The following is a 16,264-nucleotide window of genomic DNA, read 5'->3' on the forward strand; positions in this document are numbered from 1 at the left end:
TGGCAGAGGACGTCAACCCTACCCTATTATCTGAGCCATTGGTACATCCCGCCAGGGCCACTGCAAGATCTAGGGATACGTGCTCTAGTGGGCTTCTGGCAGACGAGGCAAAAGATTTTTCGAGATTAGGCTGGGAGTATTGGCTAGAGAGTCAATCCACCTCCTCCAGACCACCATATCTATTAGAAATGGGAAAGCCGTTCCAAAGGGGCTGGGATTGATTGTAAGCTTTGGGGTGGCCTTTCCAGGGTTGGTGATGAGCTATGGACCAATTATCCACCGAGATATGGTGGAAACGGGGTGGGTAAAAGAAAGACAGGGGTCTTGGTATTACAGGTGACCCTTCGGAACCAGGCCAGGAGCAGATAAATTGTGCCGTATGCGGATCCTCAAAGGTCACCACTATGCAGTCCCCTGGACTAGATTTCTTCGTGGGGCCCACCCAACTAGTTCTACGAACCATCAATACTCGGCTTTTCTGGCCATTAGGGATAGGTCTATTGTTATTTAGCCAATACATTATTTTGTTTTTTAGTGACCAGTGGTTCTCGTATTGGTCTACACCAAGTTGAGGTACACCCGTTAGGACCACCACATAATCGTTAGCCTCAGGGGGAAGATCAATGTATCCCCCTCTGAAGTTGGCCTTCGAAGGCGGATCCTGGGCAGTGCCAAAAGTAGATTTGGGCTGAACATCGGATTTGGGTTTACCTGGATGAAGGTCTGTAGCTCGTTGAGAAGCTTTAGATTTAACGGCAGGAGGAATATCATTCACTGCCACAGACCTTGGCTTGGGTATCGGGCGGGGAGGGGGCGGTGCTAGAGGCGGATTATCCTGACATGGTGTGGCATGATTGCGAGGAGGAGCAGCCTGTGATTGTGTTTGGGAAATTGGAGGTGTAGTGTCAGCGGCAAACTGCCCCTGGTTTTCAAGGGTTTTCAAGCCAAGAGTGGCCAGAGCGATGATACTTTTTTCCATCTCGAGCAAGTTGTTCTCTATTCTCGAGAGTCTAAGGTCGAGAGGGGAAAGAAGTTTCTTTAGGGTTGTCCAAACTAGATCTATGAATGCCCCATCGTTGTTGCCTAACCCTTCAGTTTGCAAGCCCTCGGTCTCTTGAGCCATACTGGTTAAGATGACTTCAGGAACGACTTCAGGAGCGACTAAACCACCCTCCCTTGGTGATTGTGGCCCCATACTATTTCCTTGGGAAGCATTTAGTAATACATTAGGTGATTTCGTTAAAATTAGGTTTTGAGGGAGCACAATTTTCGCCTTTTTACGGGCATAGGCAGTGCCTGCTCGACGCTTCCTTTTGGGTGGTTTACTAATGGTGGGGTTTGGGGGTAACTGTGAGTTAGGGGTCATAGTCTGGGCGCAAAGCGTGGGTGCAGGTGGGGGTTTGACTTCTTCTACGTTAATATTTTGCTCTAACGACGGGGAAGGGGTAGAGTTGGCGATCTTGTGTACAACAGCCTGTGTGACTAAGCCTTTGGGAATAACAGGGCGTTCTGGCGTAACCGCGGTTGCTATGTGGCCTAAAGAGGATTTTTTTGAATGCGCTATCACTTGCGACAAACGTCTAGCAGCATCCAATTCCAGAGACACCCGTGTTTGCAATTTGGATATTTCATTGTCAATGGCAATATTAGTGCGGGTGATGAAATCATCCATGGGGCCGCTAATTTGTGTAGCTGCCTTGGAGGTCTTACTCCGAGTCGCTCTAGTGCTCATTTCGTGTGGAGCGAGGGGATGAATATCTATAGATGAAACGATAGTGAGTGGGCCAGTCCAGTCCTCTACCGTCCTCTAACGGCCTCAAACGGCCCGGTCTTAGCCCTGTCTTCGCCCGGGCTGCGTCCCGCGCTGCGGGAGTAATGGTTCAAGATATAGTGGGCGTAATTGGCAGGTAGGCGGGGGGCGGGCCGGCGGGGAGAGCGGACCGGATGTTCAGTCCGTGGTCTTCGCAGGGACTCCTGGATGTCGGAGTCCCTGCACGCTCGCAGCCCACGCCTTTCCACTCACCCCTGCCTCTGCTTGCTGTGTCCAGGTGCTGGCAATCAGGGAAACGCACTCCTGTGCGCAGCGGCTCCCGCGAAGCGGGAGCGGCAAGCCGTGGGGGCGGAACTGCCCTTTGAATCCTCACAATGTCTATGAGCTGCCGGTAAGCCTCTCCGTATGCTTTTCTGTGTCCCACTGAAGGCTGGAAAAATACACCCTTTTGAGCTGGCAGGTAGGCGGGGGGCGGGCCGGCGGGGAGAGCGGACCGGATGTTCAGTCCGTGGTCTTCGCAGGGACTCCTGGATGTCGGAGTCCCTGCACGCTCGCAGCCCACGCCTTTCCACTCACCCCTGCCTCTGCTTGCTGTGTCCAGGTGCTGGCAATCAGGGAAACGCACTCCTGTGCGCAGCGGCTCCCGCGAAGCGGGAGCGGCAAGCCGTGGGGGCGGAACTGCCCTTTGAATCCTCACAATGTCTATGAGCTGCCGGTAAGCCTCTCCGTATGCTTTTCTGTGTCCCACTGAAGGCTGGAAAAATACACCCTTTTGAGCTGGCAGGTAGGCGGGGGGCGGGCCGGCGGGGAGAGCGGACCGGATGTTCAGTCCGTGGTCTTCGCAGGGACTCCTGGATGTCGGAGTCCCTGCACGCTCGCAGCCCACGCCTTTCCACTCACCCCTGCCTCTGCTTGCTGTGTCCAGGTGCTGGCAATCAGGGAAACGCACTCCTGTGCGCAGCGGCTCCCGCGAAGCGGGAGCGGCAAGCCGTGGGGGAACTGCCCTTTGAATCCTCACAATGTCTATGAGCTGCCGGTAAGCCTCTCCGTATGCTTTTCTGTGTCTGGATATAAGTTAAATACAAACAAAACCATTTTTTCCCTTTAATTATATATTGCACGCCTGATATGATACCTACTCAGGATATAATTTGGCAGAAAGAAACATTTAAGTATTTTATGTAAAAAAATAATCTCATTAAATTGTGATGATATTATAACTTATATCAAAGTAAAATTGTCCAAATGGAATTGTTTACATCTTTCTCTTTACTAATCCTCCCACATGGCTTCTTATAGAGAAAGGTTTAATAGCTCAGTTTCCTTTGTCTACTTTAATAACAATGTCTAATACATCAACGTTACTTAATAAATCTGTTATTTTAAAGTACACTAAACTGATCTTCCAGGATTTAGATTTGTTATTTTAATCTCCTATCTCCCACACCTCCACAATATCATTATGGTATAATCACAATTAAAACTTTCTAGAACTATACCATTTTGGAAGGGTTGGATACAAAGTTGTATTTTCTTCTTTAAAGACATACATCATGATAATGCATTTCTCTCATTAAGCAATTGGAACAAAAGTTTGGTTTACATTCTTCTAATTTTTCCAAATACAAGCTTTTATGTAATTCTATTTTAGATTCATTTTCTGGTAATATTCCGTCAAAGAATACTTCTGACTTAGAAATTTAGATTCAAACAGTAACTACCTCACTTCATGCTGTATCCTTATTCTATAAGAAGATGTATAACTTTCAAGGGAGTAATATTGGTATGATTTCTAACTTCTGGAATAAAGAATTATCACTATCTGGCAGAAAATCTTGTTAAATGGGTTTTCAGGATGGTTTCCTGTTCACTTATATCAAACCAATTCTTATATTCTCTTTAACTGTTTATGGACTCCTTTAAAGTTATTTAACGCTAAGCTTTTACCTTCTTCTATTTGCTGGCATTGTAAATTACATATGGGTTCATTTAACATATACTTTATGAATGTAATATTATATTTCAATTTTGGATAGAGGTTTGGGATGTTATCAAATGTATATTTCTTTTTTTCTGAAACAATTTCACACACCACTGTAAATCTGCTGTTCTTCCAATAAATATGTCAGTTCTAGAAACGTTTTTTGATGTTCTCATTTTAGCAGCCTTTAAATCTATTATGGCTAATTGAAAAGAGTCTTCCTCACTATCAGTACATACATGGTGGTCATGGATAGGGTTTACTTGAAGAGGTGCTAGTCTATCTTTATCTGGTGTTACTCATAATAATTCTGTGTATCATAGTTTTTGGAAACCCATTAATCATTAAATGTCTACACATTTTTAATTAATACCTTTGTTACTGCTTTGTTTATTTACATATTTACAAGATGTATTATAGTTATTATTAGGTAGCTCTATTTTTATTCTTTGAATGGATGATAATCTATATCTCCCTCTATTTCTTTTAATTTTGCGTTACAATTCCTATTCACTATAAACTACAGACATTTTCAATTCTTGTATATGGGTACTCTTATTCCATTGTTAATATTATTAATGATCTTGTATAAGTACTTAGTTCAGTGCTCTTTTAGTGTTGTTGATCTCCTTTTATGAAATTCAATAAAATAGTTTGAACACAAAATAAAATATGGAGCAATGAAGAAACAAATTATATGGCTGGGGTGACCAATTCTGTCACAGCAAATTATGCAAACTAATATTGCACTTTCTGCGGCACCGTTATTTCGTTAATTTGCCATTTCAGCACCCATAGGCTGCTGTCATGCAAAGGATACCAGGAAGTTTCCATTAACAATGTGGCTGCTTCATGAAGTGCTCAGGTACGCCCTTAGTTAAAAAAATGCCTAGCCAGGGGCACAACTATTAATGGTTCAGCAGGTGCAGTGGCACCAGAGTCCAGGGGTGCAAGGGATCCCATTGTACCCCATTATACTTGATTTGTTTTTATTACCAAACTAAGGGAGGTGGGGGGGCAGCATTCCCCTTGTTTGCTTTAGGACCTATGGCACCCTAGCTAACCTCCTGTGGATAGCAGAAATATTTCCCTGCCTTTCATAGCAGCTTGAAGGGTGCAGCTTCCAGACAGCAGAGAGAAGGGGGTGGGGGGCAAGAGAGAAGCAAGGTGAAGGAGATAGAGAGAGGGCCAAGTCAGCAGTAAGAAAGTAGAGAAAGGGTATAGGGGATGTAGCACAGAGGAAGAGGAGTGAGAGAATAACTAGAGAGCTCTGGAAGGATGGGAAAGTCCCAAGATCACACAGGCAACAAAACGAATTAGAGAGACGTAAAGACACCTGGGGAAGATGTTGAATTAGAAATGGTGGGCTCTAGTTGGCAGTGGCTTGCACCCTGTCCAAGTGGGAACCCTTCTTTCTAGTCAGGTAAAGGGGATTACACAGCTATGGTAACCCCTGATCACCCCCTTGGTAGCTTAGCACAAACAGTCTGGCTTTTATCTCAGATAAAATGTGTGAAGAATTTGTACATAAACACAGTAACACAGTGGAAACATTACAAATTGACACTATACCAGTTTAGAAAAATATCCAATATTTATCTAAACGTAAAAAGACGAAAACAACACAAATCCAACATACATAAACAAAGATAACCCTTTTTCAAAATTTTAAAATAGTTCAGTCCATATAAAACTGTGGATGCATCGGTTTTAGCATATAGTACCTGGGATACATGAAAATCACAAGAAGAAAACAGGCGCAGGGGAGGTGAGGCACAGGAAAAGCAATCAATGCGCTGGTTCCTTACTCGCAGGGAAGGTGATGCATCAGTTCCTTGCTCCCAAGGGAGGAGATGCGCTGGTTCCTTCTTGCTGTGAGGGAGGAGGTGATGCGTCTGTTTCGTATTCCGATGGGAAGTGATGAGTAGTTTTTCTTGACTCGCGGCCTCTGTTCCTTACTGAAGTCCAGCATCAATGTAGACTTGGGGCACAGGTGCGATGCATGTAAAATCCGGAAGTGATGGAGTTGATGCAGGGGTGAGGATGTGTCAGTTCCTTCAGCCGCACAGCAGGGTCTACGTCGGAGTCACAGCGGGTCTCTCGGACATCGGAGACATGGTGCTCAGGACCTGGCTCTGGCGGTCTTTCAGTCACAGTTAGGTGCTGTGTCGAACTTTTCTGCTGCACCTCAGTGATGCATTGGTTTCATAACCGCACTGCAAGCTTGCAGTATGAAAAAAGGGGGTGAGCAGGGGTTACCTTAGCAGCAGGTAAAGTCTTTGATGGCCCTGCGACTTCTTAACAGGGGGCAAATACACACAATCCCTTGGAGAATCTTCTGAAGCAGCATACAAAAGCAAAGTCGAGTCCTCGTTTGCTCATAGACAGACACAGCCACTGCAGGCCATTCCCTTGGAGCTCGCTGTTTTATTGTAGATTCATCATCTTGAATTATTGGCTGTATTATTTATGTAATACGTGATGTGTACCAATGAAACTACAGACCTGATATGTTCAGTATTATGACTAAGCAATAAAAGTATTTTATTGTGAAGCATTGAATTGTGATTATTGTTACATAACCTTGTGATATGATCTGCCGTATCTACTACTTGTCTAAATAATAAACGATACAAAGACACAGTCCTCATTAACAATAAGAATGGCTTTTATGATATTTGTTTTTATGATATTTGACACGTACCATTTTCTTGTTCGCTTATTGCTTTTTGTTTACCTATTGATGCTAGTCTTGTACAGTCTTGAGTGGACATAGTGTTATTACATATAGATCACTTTTCAGGTCACCTTGAAGAGGGAACATTTACTATAACCTATTATTGCATTGGATGGCTATGGGGAATCTCACCTCCGTATAGCCACAGGTGACCGGTTGCCCCTCCTCTGTAATAGAGCCGCTGATTCCCATACCTGAGCATTGGAGTGCAATGAGGGCGACTGCTGGACCGGGGTCTCTGTGTAGCGTCATTATTGATGCTACCGCAGGGGCTAGATTTCTAGCTCGAAGGGGGGGCGCGAAAAAACTCCTCCATATGCTCTGACCCCCCGCTGCGAGTAAAGAGCAGGGGTGCCCGGTCGGCTGCACTGGGAGATGCGGCACTCTGAGGCCCTTCTGGGAGCATCACTGTGTGGTCTCTTGCCTACCTGGAACCTGGCAGCTATGGAAGCCTCTGAAAAAGGGCTGAAAATCATATCAAGGACATAAGGACGTAGAGGTAGGCTGAGCTCTCGCTGAGGGATCAAGGGATCAATGCTTTTTATTTTCTTCTATTTTTACTAATGAAAAGCAGGTTACAGAAGAAACAGCTGCAACTTAACTCTTATATAATGGCAGTCTCTACTATTCCATCAAGTGGAAGACCCAACTGATGATTTTCTGATGGACGGATTTGCTGCTTATGCTTATGGAAATGTATGGAAGTCCTGAAGAGCAGTAACAGTGTGGCTATGATCTGTGCACTCTGAGGACCCCAAGGATTATACTGCAGGTTTGGGAGTGCTGCATATGTACAGTCAGAGAGTACTCCTAGACAAGTGATGAGATGGGAGGCTGAAGGCTGAAGTCATAAACCACACATTGACTGTTAGCGCAGGCGAATAAGCTCCTAATGACCCAGAAACTGCTGTTGGGCATTTATAGAACCCCTTCCCTTTCCAACTAGTTTTACTGCGGGCCCTTTGGCTGTATTATTAATGCAGCTTGTTCGGTGCAGTAAAGTTGGAGTAGTTCCCGCACACTGTTTCCTGAGAACAAGCTGTTCCTCTCGTAACAGGCTGAAACAAATATTGTATGGCTGCTGGGGTTTATTTCTTTCAAGATGGGGAAGCACTCGAAGCTTGCCAAAGTAATAGCCCATGTTGATTGAAGTGGGGGTCCTAATTCAAAAACCAGGATGACCCAGGTGAAGACCACCTCAGCACTCGCAAGAGTTGAAAGCTCACAAAAAGCCTGTCAAGGCTTAGCTATAATATCAAGCCCACCAAGCTCAGAAGATGATCTTGGAAAGGGTACTAAAGGTGAGTAGACCCTTGAAATCTCTGAGACTCTTTGCCTTAAAAAGCAGACCGAAGATTCTATGGCTATGGGACAAGTGCCAGCCCAAGTTAGCTTAGCTGCTGAGGGTCATCATCCAGGAAGATAGCCAGACAGCAGGACATTCTGGAACTATATAAGGAAGCCCAAGTCAAGAGATCGCAAAGGAAGATTCTGCCCGTATACACCAAACCAAAGGTAAGGAGTACCCATTGTTTCTGAAATCTAAAACATCACTACCACCTGTGCAGCCTCCAGGTGTAGATCAAGAACTCTTGGGGAAAATAGAAGCGCATGGGCCACTGGATATTCAAGCACTGCTTAATCTCCTGGGCCCCTGGATCACTTGAGGGGGGATTTAGGGAACGAGCAGTCTCTGGTCTCTTTGGTAGATGTAGCGACAGCAGAAGAACGGCAATGTCTCATCCAACTGGTTTTGGAAGAGCCTGTTGGAATTCAACATGTAGATACTGGGGCTAGCTTCCAGTGTGACATAAAATCCATTTAAATCTCATTTTGGATGAGATACGTGAAATGAAAGCAACACAAGCGATGAGATTACAGCCTTACAGCTTTGCTTGTCAAATATTGAAGAAGCAGTTGCAGTTATCTGGCAAGTTTACATGAAGCTGAGTCTAGGATATCTGAACTTGAGGATCAGATGTCCATGATGCAACATCAGGCAACCTTGGATAAAAACCAAACACAAATTTAGGAAAGCAAGTTGGAAGGAGTAGAAAATCATTCTTGACACTCTAATGTGCAGCTGGTTCCGGTCCCAGAAGGTTGTGAGGGGTCACAAATGCTCCAGTGGGTTGAGTCATTTGTTAAAGATAATGTGCTGCCTGAGTTCACTGGAGATCTTACTATTACAAAAGCACATAGGGTCCCAGTTCAGCCATTTCCAAATTTAAAGTTACCTAGAATATTCCTTGTTAATTTTGCAGACTTTCGGGTACAAGAAGAGATACTTGGAACGGAAGTTTCCCTTCTGGCAGTGACAGAGTCAGCTCGGAGAGAAATGGATCAAGGCGGCACCTCAGCAATTATTTTGCTAGATCTGAGTGCCGCCTTTGAAACAGTGGATCACAACATCTTGCTAGCTCGCATAAGGCGTCTCGGAGTAACAGGGCTAGCTCTCTCCTGGCTACAATCCTTAATGGAAGACCGTATGTTTCAGGTCTCAGAGGCTGCCACTCAATCCAAGTCATGGCCCCTCAACTGCGGGGTTCCGCAAGGCTCCTCTCTAAGTCCAACCCTATTTAATGTCTATATGGAACCCTTAGCAGAGATTGCGGCCTGTTTGGCATTGAAATCGTCACCTATGCTGACGACACCCAATTGGTGGTTGGCTTAAACCATCCCAAGGGCTCGTCAAGCACCTTGTGCAGCTGTCTAGAAGCAGTCGCGAACTGGATCACGTTTTCCCATCTGAAATTAAATGGGGAAAAAACTGAACTGATGTTCCTGGGGAGTCCCCCTCTCCTGGACCAATTATTCATTGGCCGTCCTGTATGGGCACCATACCAGAACCCAAAGAGCAGATTAAAAGCCTTAGAGTGTGGCTTGATAGCACTTTAGGGTTCAACCATCAAGTCACCAAGCTTTCAGCAACCTACTTCGGTCTGATGAGGATGCTGAGGAAAATCTTGCCGCTCCTCCCCTTTCAGGCCCGGAGAATCTTGGTGCAGGCTATCATCTTGTCCCGCCTTGATTATGGGAACTCCCTGTATTTAGGCGCCCCGGCGAGCACCATTAAAAAACTACAGGTCACCCAGAACTCTGCAGCTCGCCTACTGCTCGGACTTTCTCGTTGACAGTCAGCGTCAGCCGCCTTGAATACACTCCACTGGCTGGCAATACAGGCCCGGATCCAATTTAAGGCAATGTGCATAGCCGATAAAGCCATATGGCGTACTGGTCCAGCATTAGTCTGCTCCCTAGTCTCCCCCTACCATCCGCCTAGAACCCTATGATCTGGGGGCACCTGCCAGACAGTGATTCGTAAAGTCAAGCAAGCAAGTTGGGGGGGGTGCTCATTTTCTTGGAATGCTGCCTCCCGCTGGAACTCCCTGCCCCCAACCCTACGCAGTGAACCAGATCTACTCAAGTTCCGCAAACGGCTGAAGACCCTTCTTTTCCAGTAATGGGCGCAGTCTGACAGTTGCTTTCTCCCTCCTGTCCAAAGCCATACGAGGTCTCAGGGTAGCAGTGCGCTCTATAAAACCCCATTAAATTACATTACATTACATACTGACCCAGGTTATTCAAAAGAAGCAAGTTTCAACTTGTGAAGTTCCTAGCTGTCGCATCTTCTCCAATATGTCTGCAGCAGCGCCCCCCCGTCGGAAAGAATTTGTCAAACTTCTCCATTTGTTCAAGGCGCTCAGGCACCCATAGCTCAACAATCCAATCTACGTGTTCTGGTGCAAGGGAAATTCCTCGTGTTTGCAAACCTTGATGAAGCACAGAAGCTCATTAAGAAGATCACTGTGGAAAAATAGAGAAATAATACTGGCTGTAATGTTTTTTTTCATGCAAAAAAGAAATGTTTCATTATTTGTCAAGACTAAGGGGGGGGTCAGGTCACTAAGGGTGCAATTACATGGCACCCAGTTTGGGGGTAATCAATGGGAGGTAGCAGGGGGTATGGTGGGCTATTCCCCAACTGCTGGGATTGGGGAGGGGTTTGGGAAGGTTGTGGGGGGCGGGAAAGGCATAAGCAAAGGAAAAAGTGAAAAGGAAAAGAACAAAGTACACAGGATATGCTCACAGGCAAGCAAGAAACAGCAGGGAATGGTATAGGGTGGGGTGATTACAAAAGTAAGGTTAAAATAGCAGAGTAAAATTAAAGAGTGGGTAAACCAGAAGGAGGCCTTCCAAGATGGATTCAAAGATACAGATTATAAAAATGATTACGTGTAACGTTAATGGATTGTTGAACCCACGTAGAAGTTGTGCTTTTTAAAATTGGTTATCTTCCCTTCTCCTGAAAATATATTTCTACAAGAAACGTACTTCAGGACTGACAGCCCAACGATATCTCTTCCTAAGAAATATATGCAGGCATATTTCTCATCTGCTAATCTAGCGGTTAGAGGGGTAGGGATCTTAATATCTAACACACTGGACTTGCAGGTGAAGGAGGTTCGGCAAGATGGAAAAGGTAGATGGTTATGGGTAAAAGTAAGGCTTGAGGGAACAGTGCGGAATTTGGTTAATTATTACGGCCCTATAGAGGATGGAACTACATAATTTGAGCAAATTTATCAATTAGCAGCAAGTATGGAAGGTATGCTGATTTTGGGCAGTGTTTCTTTCACATTTTAAACAAATATATACTGAAATACAGGTGGTAGAAGAGGCAGAATTGACGTCCTATTTCGAATCGCTGGAGCTACCACAGGTATCACAGCAGCTTGTTGAAACACTTATTGGACCAATAGGAATCTCAGTAATCTTATCAGTATTAAAAAGTATGCCCAATGCTAAGGCAAAAGTAAATAAGATATTCCAAAAAGAAATACTTTCCTTTTTAGCAAATTTGTTCAATCAAGTGAAGTATGGGATAGAAATCCCCAAAAGTTTTAAAGAATCACTGCTGGTAGTCTTCCTTAAAAAGTAAAAAGATCTTCATGACCCTAACTCCTATCGCCCCATCAGTTTGTTAAATACAGACTATAAACTCTTTATGAAAATCTTGACTAGAAGGATTGCTCCATGTGCACAAGAGGCGATTCATTCAGATCAAAATGGCTTTATTCCAGGATGGTTAATGGCCTGTAATACGTATTTTTTAATACAAGCCTTTGATTATTTTTCCACTAACAAGATCAAAGCGGCTATTACGATGATGGATGCTGAGAAAGCTTTTGATTTATTAGACTGGAGTTCTTTATTTTTTATTTTGGATAAGTTTGGGTTTCCATCACAGCTGATACAAAAGCTAAAAGAATTATATAATCATGCGGAAGCCAAAATTATCATTAATGGATCAGAAGCCGGTAAGGTTAACATTAAGTGTGGTACACGACAACGTTGTCAGTTATCCCCTCTTCTGTTTTCTCTGTTTATTGAACCCCTAGCTGTTAAAATTCGGAATAGTTTAATGATTTTGCCCCCATGGAGGTGATGGTAAAAATGAAGCTATATGCAGATGATATTATTTTATATCTTGAGGCAGGGCTGTCTAATATACAGAAGGCACTTGATGAAATCCAGAAATGTACGCAGATTGGGGGATATAAAGTGAATTAAATGAATTAAACTGAAATTCTTACATTTAACTTGGTGCCTTCAGATATTCCGGCTTCCATTCAATTACATTCATTTCATCCAGTTAGATGTTTGGGTATTCATGTCACAAGTTATTTCGGAACCATAATTTTCACTGAAGTATAATAGCATACTTGTGAAAGTGAAAAAATTACTAGATAAGTGATCTCTGCTCCACCTATCATAGATAGAACGGATATCCATGGTTAAAATGTTGGTGATCCCTTTGTTCTTTTTTCTTTTTAGTAATCTTCCCTTGAAAATTGCAAGTTTCTATTCTAAAGAGCTAGATGAAACGATTCTGAAGTTTGTGTGGACCAATAAATATCCTTGGGTTAAGTTAGCTACATTACAATTGGATGTAGCATGGAGAGGATTAGCACTGGCACATTTTGGGACCCACTATCAGGCTTCCTTGCCTAATTTACTATCACAATTAGGAGAGTAAGTAAGTAGTTTTTATTGTTTTAGGTTAATTAAAAGAATTAGGAGAGGAAAATTCGGCTTTTGACAAAAGTTTTTAATACATATGTTATAGGAAAGTGCCATAAAACTTCCCACATATTTCCGCGTAGCAAAACTTCCTAAGAAGACCAGATACAAGGTCATATTGGCATTATCCGAAAGAACTCAGCTTTTTTTTAATCATGAGATATTCCAAGATTTCATGCCTATACCACTATTCAAGACTGTACAGCAGGGGGGTGTTATTTTGTCCAGGGGGCTTTACCAAGTATGGCAAGAACTAGGTTCCGGTAAACTTGGGGTTTTTATAATCATGAGACATTAATTACGTGGGAAACGGTGCTATTGCAATCTTGCACATTGACTACCGCTATCCTTGAGTTTTTTTCAGCTCAGAAATAATTATACTATGATGGGTGAGGCTGCACGTCAAATCACTAGGCAGATGGTAAATATAATGGTGGTGGTGGGATTGTGGTATCGACTATTACATCAGAAGACTCATAGCGAACAGATATTGACGAAAGAGCTCCAGAAAATTCTCGTAGAGACAGGTTTCAAGTTTAATACGAAAGAATGGCAGCAGCTGAGTGGGTTATAGAATAAAGCACTGAGAGGCGCTAATTTAAAGAGAATGAGCTTTTTATCTAGATGGTTAGAATAATTAACCCCTCTGAGTTTCTATAAGATGTTTTCAACTAATCCAAACCAATGTTTTAGATGCAATAAACAGGGTGACGGAGGTTGGGTACACATATGTTATAAATGTAACAGTCTACAGCAATTTTGGAAAGATGTTCTTATCAAGATTTCTTTTTTTCTGTCTTTGTAAATTACTCCATCATCTATGTTGGTTTTATTTGGTTCTTCGGGAGAGGTAAAATGGTTAACGAAATATCAGCAGTATTTTATACTTATTTCCATAGTGGTCGCTAGGTCATATGTCCTGCAGAATTGGCAAACTGTTAAGCAAAGTAGGATTGATAATTGGGTTATTAAAATGCGCAGGACTTTTAGATTTGAGAAGGCCTATGCAAAACGTGTATGAGCTACTGCAAGATTTAGAGCAATTTGACAGAACTTCTCTACTTATTGTATAGCGGAATAAAGTAGAGTGTAGGTGTCAGGCCTTTTAAGGAGCAAATCTATGCATTTAATAGCTGCTGTTAGCCGTATATCACTTTAAATAGTTCTTGATATTGGTTGGCAAAATCTGATGTAAGTATTGTTTAGATATTAGTTAATTTGAGCACTTTAGAGGGACCATAGTTTAATACAGGTTTCTGCGGAATATATTTTATATTCACCTCCCTATTTTTTTCCTCTCCGATTTTTATTCAGTACTTGTATAGCGGTTGTTAACTTAGATCTAATAATGTATTTCCAAGTAATCGGTTGCTATTCATTGTATAACTGTAATTTCCATCTTTCCTTATTTATTCTGTGATGCCATGTGTTGTTTCTGCTTTTTTTCCTTTTCTAATAAAAAGTATATATATATATATATATATATATATATATATATATATATATATATATATATATATTCACTCCTAAGGTTCAACTCGTCTCAAAGAACCACTCGGACACCTCAAGTGCTTCAGCTTGGTTTAATTCAACAACAGGAAAAACGACGCGTTACGGGGATGAACCCTTGATCACGCAAGGAGCGTTCAAGGGTTCATCCCCGAAATGCGTCGTTTTTCCTGTTGTTGAATTAAACCAAGCTGAAGCACTTGAGGTGTCCGAGTGGTTCTTTGAGACGAGTTGAACCTTAGGAGTGAATTTTCACGGAGCGCCGGCTTCGGTACTCGGACCGCCCAGACAGCCTCGTAATCTCTTCCGGCATTCTCGGAGTGAAATATATATATATATATATATATATATATATATATATATATATATATATATTCTTGTGTTAGTGGTTATGTGCATATTCAAACAATTTTGACAAATATTCTTGAAAAGGGAGCTCTTATTTGTTCTTGGCAACCCAGCAAAGCACCAAAGCAAAGGGGCAGGAATTCTCCTCACAGTACTCCAACTCTTCCTCTTGGGCAGAGTCTCCTTTTGATTCAGAATTGTTCTAAAAGAATGGGGTTACAGGTCTAATACGTTAACCCATTTTGGCCTTTGAAGTAAGCATACTTCAAATGAGAGGCACAGGATTGTAAAGCAAGAAAATGCCCACTTTTTAACAGTGGCATTTTCAAACATACAATTTAAAAATAGTCATCAAAGAAAGATGTGTTTTTAAATTCTGAGTCCAGGGAACCCAAACTCCAAATCTCAATCTCGTCCCAATTAAATGTTACACTTGTGAGAGGTTACAAAGTTGCTCCAATGATAACCTATGGGAGATTTAGTCCTTGCAATAGTGAAAGAGGAATTTAGCGGTATTTCACTATCAGAACATGTAAAACACCTGTCCTACTTTTCAAATACGCTGCAACCTGCCAATGGGGCTACCTTGGGCCTACCTTACAGGTGCATTATGTGTAGAGAAAAGAAAGGTTTGGTCCTGGAAAGTGGGCACATTTTCCAGGTCGACATCTCAATTTAAAACTGCCCTCAGAGACACAGCAGTGGCAGGTCTGAGACATGGTTGTGGGGCTACTCCTGTGGGTGGCACAATCAGTGCTGTAGGCCCACTAGTAGCATTTGATTTTCCGGCCCTGGGTACACACAGTGCACTTTACTAGGGACTTACCAATAAATCAAATATGTCAATCATGGATAACCAATCTACATCACAATTTACACAGGGAGTACTTGCACTTAACACTGATCAGCAGTGGTAAAGTGCTCAGAACTCTAAAACCAGCAAAAACGAAATGCAGCACACAGTTAAAAACAGGAGATCAGAAGGAAAATGATAGGTGAAAACATGCCAAAGTTTCCAGGTCTAACATGATGGATGAGAGGCCGCAAATCAAAGGGGAGAGGAAGGGGGAAAGAATCCAAAAAGAAAACGTAATAAGAACAATGAGACACTGTAGCAGATATGCCCATATGGATGGGTGAGAGACACTAGATTACAGGGAGCTTGAGAATTGCCAGTGCTCAGAGTTCAAATAAATGACTCCAGGTACCTATAAATTGAGGACATACGTTTTTTGTCAAGAAGGGGTGAAGTAATGAGGGGCAGAGTCATGAGTAGCTGCTGTATGACAATCATCCTTTTCATTATTTTTTCCAAACTAATTATAATGTCATTGGAACGATAGAAAGCGTGATAGTAGAGCTATTCTTTTGAAGAACATGATTGGTCACAAACAAGGCTGCATTTTAATGTAGCTTAGGGGGTTACTGGAATTTTGCCACCTACAATGCTGAGTATCTCTGGGCCCATAATTATCAGCTTCAGAAATACTGGAATTGATTATGCCAGGCCCAAACACAACGGACCTGGTTAAATACTGCAGGCAGGAACACAGTCCCCCTCTTCCCAAACCCCTGCACCAGTGTGTGGCCAGTGGTTAATTTGTAAAATTAAAAGTGCTCAGGAGGCAGCGCTAACAGGAGAAGTGTGCAGGTGCAACCTGGCTCCTGACTAGAGCCTCAGCACTTATTAACCTGGAGAGGACTTGGCCCAATGGCTAGAGCTACCTATTTTGGAGTTGGAGAACTAGGGGGCATATTACTACCGAGTAGCGATATGTATCGCAAAATAGGCTTTGCAACAATTTTTTTATCGCTAAGCATCGCCGGAAATTAT

Source organism: Lissotriton vulgaris, chromosome 9, assembly GCF_964263255.1.
Source record: "Lissotriton vulgaris chromosome 9, aLisVul1.2, whole genome shotgun sequence".
Classification (NCBI taxonomy): Eukaryota; Metazoa; Chordata; class Amphibia; order Caudata; family Salamandridae; genus Lissotriton; species Lissotriton vulgaris.